Below are 6,435 nucleotides of genomic sequence, written 5' to 3'. Positions count from 1 at the left end.
TTTTCAAATCCCACTCCTCCATCTCTCACCAGCCACCCCACTTCAGTGGATCCATACTTTCTCATTAAGAAAAAAAATCCCTCACCTTTTCTTTCAGACAGCTCGCTAGAGCCCGCAATGCCCTGCCTCCTAAACGCCGCATCGTGTGTGTCCTTGTGTTTCATCACCCACCAGGTTTGTCTCTGATGTTTGCCATCCAGCTCAGATCTGCTCACTGTGGGAAACAATAGAAATGGTAAACAAGGCTGATAAGTAAAAAAAAAAAAAAAAAAAAAAAAACTGCCAACGTGAAATGATCCCTGCTATTCATTTCCAGCCTTGAAAATTCAGCACTTCCTGTGTGTGCAGGGTAGGAAACAGAGGTAATATGTTTCAATGACAGCACTGACTGCTCTGGATAGAAAAGGTTTATGTCCACAGCAGCAGCATAAGCAGAGAGAGAAATTTATTTCAATTCATACCTGCCTTGCAAAAAAAAGGAAAGTGTCATTGGGGTACCAAAGAAAAACAAAATGCTTCGAAGGAGAAAGATCAAAGAGGAGAGAGCAGGAAAAAAAGAGGAAGGCTGAGCAGTTTTTTCCACCTCAGGGTATCTTGCTAAAAGCTATCTGTTCCCCTGGTGATGGAGTGCAGCGCAAGTTCTGAGGTTTGGAGAACAGAAGCTTAAGATGGGCTTGCAAAAACTCACATGCACATACACACACACGAACACCCTTTGCTTCCATCAGTCCTCTCTCCATCAAATTTGTCCCTCCCCCTTCAATCATGTCTCCTACGGTAGCTTTGCGTGGCCCCTTCACCCAGCCTGTCGACACTTCATTAGCAGGCATCTGTTAGCAAGTAATCTCATCTTTCTACGGTTGAAATATCCAGCAGCTCTCTTAGCATTCTGCAACCCAAAAGCAGGAAACAAGCCAGGCTCCAGCAGCAACCACGGCCAGCCTCAGCCCCAAACAGAATCAGTCCTGCTTTATTACATGTCAGCATCTCTTCTTTTCATTTTTTTTTTTTTTTTGTCTGGGGAAGAGATTATGCCCCAGGCCAGCAAGGGATGCTGCAGCAGTGGGAGTGTGTGCGATTGGAGGGAGGGCGATGAGGGAGTCTATGGTGAGAGGAAGAGGAGGGAAAGCTCTGAATTTCTCATCACTCAAACCACAGGTGTTTCTTTAATACCTTGCTTTGTTGGAGGTGATGAGGAAATGAGGGGGAGGGTTGTTCTCTCCCCACTCTTTTCGCTTCTTCTTCCCTCCAGGACTCTCGCACATTTCTCTCCGTTTAAGACAAAGCCAATTTGATCTCCACTTTGGAACATATGGTGCGGCGCCCTCCTTCCAACATGCCTGTCGCCCTGCACACAAAGGCCACTTTCTCAATATATTCTGCTCCAGCTATTACGAGATTCATCAAAAATTAAAGCGGCAGTCGAGAAAGGCTGCAGGGGAACGCAGAACACCTAAAGCAGAAATCACAATGCAGATACATGACTGAGGTTGAAAATCTGGTCTGTTTTATCATATTCATAGAGAACCACACTTCCACATATGGTGGGAGATAGCTCGGTTGCCCTGTTTGTAGCTGACAGGCTGTTATGTGTGACTCACTATGTTCATATTCAACACGCCAGGCTGTTGCCACCCGCCCTCCTTTTCTTTCTCATCTCACTTGGTGATAAATACGAGTAATAAAGGAGATACATTAGCAGAAGATTGTCTTTTTTTTCTTTCATTTTACAGGGAGACAGAGATAGATATTGATCATGTGGTGAGACATTGTCTTGCTAGGCCAATCTGTCTTGCACTGCAACTGGTAACGCATCAGCAATAATGTGCAGTGCTACAGGGCGAGAATCACTCTTCTGTATATGAAGATATTTATTCTTCACATTTAGCATAATGTTCGATATTAGACCTTTTTGTGACCCTCTTACGGAAACCAGGCCAAAGTTACTTATATGTTCTAAGCATATACATAGATTACTTTTAGTACTTAAAGATAAAAAAAAACAATGCCTCGTAATCTAGATATCTGCATATGAATTTCAAAAATGTATTATTTTTTCATATAGCGCCAAATAACAACAGTCATCTCAAGGCGCTTTATACTGTAAGATAAAGACACTACAATAATAAAGAGAAAACCCCAACAATCAGATGACCTGACGGGCAAGCATTTCATGAGAGTAGGAAGAAAAAACTCCCTTTTAATAGGAAGAAACCTCGAACAGAATCAGGCTCAGGGAGGAGAGGTTAACTGCCGGGACCGGTTTTGGAAGACGGGAAAGCTTGGGAAAGTTTTAAGCCTGATCTCAAAAGTAGAGATGGTGTCTGTCTCCTGAATCCAAACTGGGAGCTGGTTTCACAGAAGAGAGGCCTGGAAGCTGAAGGCTCTGCCTCCCATTCTACTTTTAAATATTGTATATTGTAATTTAAATATTATAGTATGTGGGCAGGGTGAGAGCAGTGTGCTCTATTGGGTGATATGGTACTATGATAAGATGGGGCCTTGTATGTTAGGAGAAGAATTTTGAATTCAATTCTGGATTTAACAGGAAGCCAATGAGAAGCCACTATGGGAGAAATATGCTCTCTCTTTCTAGTCCCTGTCAGTACACTCGTTGCACCATTTTGGATCAACTGCAGGCTTTTCAGGGAGGTTTTAGGACAACCTGAAAATAATGAATTACATTTGTCAAGCCTAGAAGTAATAAATGCATTAACTAGTTTTTCAGCAGCACTCTGAGATGTGTTTCTAATTTTAGAGATATTGGGCCTGCAAGAAAGCAGTCCTACATTTTTGTTTAATATAATAAACATAATATTTAAGCTCTTGTCTTTCTATCGATCACACATGTACATTGATGTAGCTAAAACTAAACTCTGCCAGTATGAACACACACTGGTTTGAATGGTCGGAAAAAGAGGGGGGAGATTTTGTGGGAACATGCAAGGATTTTTACTGCTTTAGCAGCAGGAAGCACCTGCGCCACAACTAACTTACCGGATGTGTCTGTCAAATCTGCTTCCCAGGTGGCAGCCTTGCATGTGTGCATGAAAGAGCTGTGTTAAAATCTTGTTGACTGTGTCTGCACACCTGTCTGCATTTGCAGGACAGGCAGATTTGTGTGCACTCGTGACTGAACGCGTTGTTTGTGTGTTTGTCAAGTGATGTTCATATTTTAAGAGATAGACAGCGCTCACACACAGGTCAAGCCTAAAGGAAACCAGAGGGATGTGTGCACTGGGCTGTGACCACTAACAGTTGTGCGAGCCTTTACTGTGTCCATCCCTTCATCTCCCCTCATCTTTCTTTCCTTAGCATCATCCCCCGTTTTCAGAAGAAGCGAGGATACAGATTGTCTCACTCGATCAGCCTTGACTGCTCGACAGCATTTTCTTATTTACTGTTGTTGGTTCAACAAGTTTGGCTCAGTGAAATATAAAATCTCAGCAATACAAACGACCAAAGTATAGCAACAATCCCTACCCTACCATATGCTAATGGTAAACGCTCAAATCAGTAAATGTGTAACATTAAATGTCATGTTAATTTTCCTAATCGGAGCATAGACAGTATTAAAGATGGATGGTGCTAACGTGACGTCACCTGACGCTGGTTTGTAGTCCTGGTTTTAAGTTTCGAGATGAGCAGTTACACTGTTGCCATCTTGTTGATACTCACTGGCTAACGACTTCTCAATCACAAGTCATTAGCTAAAAAACTTTGAGATTACCACAGATAATCCTCCATTTTTGAAACAAATTTACAAAACAAACTTCCTTTTCTTTTTCTTTTAATTTAACATGACCTAAAATGACTGAGCCCATCTGGATCTCCTTCAGTAAGTGTTCCTGAGGTCAATAGAAAAGAGTTTGTTCTTCCATAAACTTCTATAGGACCAGACGTCTTTTTGCAACCACAGCTGTCGCCATCTGGTGGCCTACTGATAGAGTGCAGGCGTAAGGCATTTTTCCATGGGCTTCATTTCTTAACTCCATATTTTATACAGTCATGCATCACAGCTACACCAATCAGCGATCAAAAATTTGATGCTACAAATCACAGCCATATACTTTTCAGCAAATAAAATCCACAAACAACACCCGACTAGTCTCAATCACTTCTTGTTAACACTGTTTCAACTGATAACATAATAATATTCACTTTTGCACAAGATATGGCAAAAATGAATGTCAACAGATAAAAAGGGCATTTTGTCTTAGCTAGCTTAGGCTGCAATAGGCTACCATAACTCTGAAAACATGATCTATCTGATGCTGTATATTGCAGCCAGATACGGATGCTACTGGTGCTTTACCAGCTCATTTTATGTCAAAACAATCCTGATTTCAATACATACAATTACAAAAATACTGGGAAAGTTCTACAATAACTCTCACAAAGACGATTAGTCTAACTGGAGACCCAGGCGAGTTTGAGACAGGCTAAGATTTTACAGAAATAACTGTAACTAGATGCCCAGAACAGGTGATTGCATTGCCTAAAAAACCTTCTTGCCCCCCTGAGAAATATGATGGATTTCTCTAGGTACAAAATATATCACATTTTTGTCTCTTTAACTGCTGTGCTATCACCCGAAGCACATTGTTTGAACTTTGCAAACTCTTTCTTATTCACTGCTTAGGGAGGTGGAAGGAACCACATTTTTTGGACAGGATCCATTTTGGCTGTCAGGCAAAGGAGGAAATGTTCTCCACTTTAAATCATTTTGAACTGTGAGACAGGCAGTAGCCATTCTACAATTCAAAACAGTATTTGCTGACATGAGATTTGGTGTGTTTGCATGCATTGTATTTTATTGCTAAGCATTTTATTTGTATTAAGTTACTGGTATAAAGAGCGTTGACAATATCAGTTGCATTGGATTTTTCTCGTTTACGGCTAATAACAAATTAATACGTATTCCACTTTCAGCACATTGTTGGTTCTTCAGTTCAGCTACACCAACGTGCTGAACACACAGGCGCCTGGTAAATATTCCCACACAAGTCAGCTTATATTTCTGTGACAAGATCTCTGTCCTCCTGCATATATTTGGAGAAATAAATCCACAAAAACCATTCTGCCTCTGCCTGCACATAAGGGGAGCTGATTTAAATGGTTTCTTAAATGATATATAAAGCAGTAAATCTCTATGCATGGAGTGCTGCAGAAGGCACGAGCACTGCCAGGTGAAAAAAGATAACGGTCGAAAAGAGAAAAGGGGTTATTTATGATGACAATGACACTTTTGTTTTTTTCCCAGTTGCAAAGACTGCCGATGTGCTTGAAGTACACTCGGCGGGTAATGAGAACCTGTCTGGAGGGAAGAAGTTCCATTTGCCAGTTAATTGTGGAACTGTGACGCACATTTGTATGAGATAGCCATACTTTGACCAGCGCCACTGGAGACGGCCTTCTATGTCCAGTTATTATCTGGTTAACAGTAAGAACAAAGAAATATGTGAAAAGGAAACATAAGCTCAAATTAAAGGTATCATAGACATCTGAGCTATTTCCACTTAGCATTAAAGCTTTTACTATAAAGACTTCCTGTGCCCACTCGGTCTGTTGCTAACTTGAAACCACCCCTCTTGAATTTCTGTGCACAAGCCAAAAGTTACCTTTAAATAAACACCCGATGCACACGTCTACCAATACTTCAGTGGCTCTATGTAAAGCAGCTGCAAAGAAAGGCTGATAGGTGGCAGAGATCATATTCATGCTTCACATTGTAGAAGCCATATCAATATTCCATGTCCATCTAAGTGTCGGGCCATGAGAGTTGATTGATGTGTTTTCGCGGCAGTGGTTAGAAAGTGAGCCCGGGGAGACACGGGGGCAGCAGTGAGTGAGCGCTCCTGCCTGAAGAACACAAAACTCCATTTTCCCCACAACACAAAGTCAAGACAGATCACTCAGTTGGTTCCAGGATTAACTACTGTTTATGTATATGCGCGTGTCACTGGTAATAAATGTACACAGAACATGCAGACGGGGAATATGCTAACGCTTGAGTGATTCTGCAGACATTTCAGAAGGTGAGTAATTATTCAGCTTTGCTGCAGATACTACTGGTCCCTAGCAGCACTTCAGATGAACTGTTAATATTTATTATCCTGGGGAGTGCAGCATACCGGATTAATTATTCACAAAAACTATTACATGCGTGTGATCCATGCTAGGCTTCTATGCAAGGCTCCAGCTTAATAATCACAGGCGTTTGTTATCAATGTTTGCAACGTGTCAGTGTACAATAATAACACATGGAGGAACAAGTCAGTCATCTCGAGTGTTGAAGGGAGGCAATTTCAAAAGTATACAGTTATTTATGTTTTCCACAATATTAGGGTGGAATAATGGAATGGATTACCTGGGTATCAATCACTGTTCTCATTTTTTTTCTTCCTATGACAGTATCCACATGGGAAGGTTTCA

This window comes from Oreochromis aureus, linkage group 1 (genome assembly GCF_013358895.1).
Source record: "Oreochromis aureus strain Israel breed Guangdong linkage group 1, ZZ_aureus, whole genome shotgun sequence".
NCBI lineage: Eukaryota > Metazoa > Chordata > Actinopteri > Cichliformes > Cichlidae > Oreochromis > Oreochromis aureus.
This window is presented reverse-complemented; position numbering follows the sequence as displayed.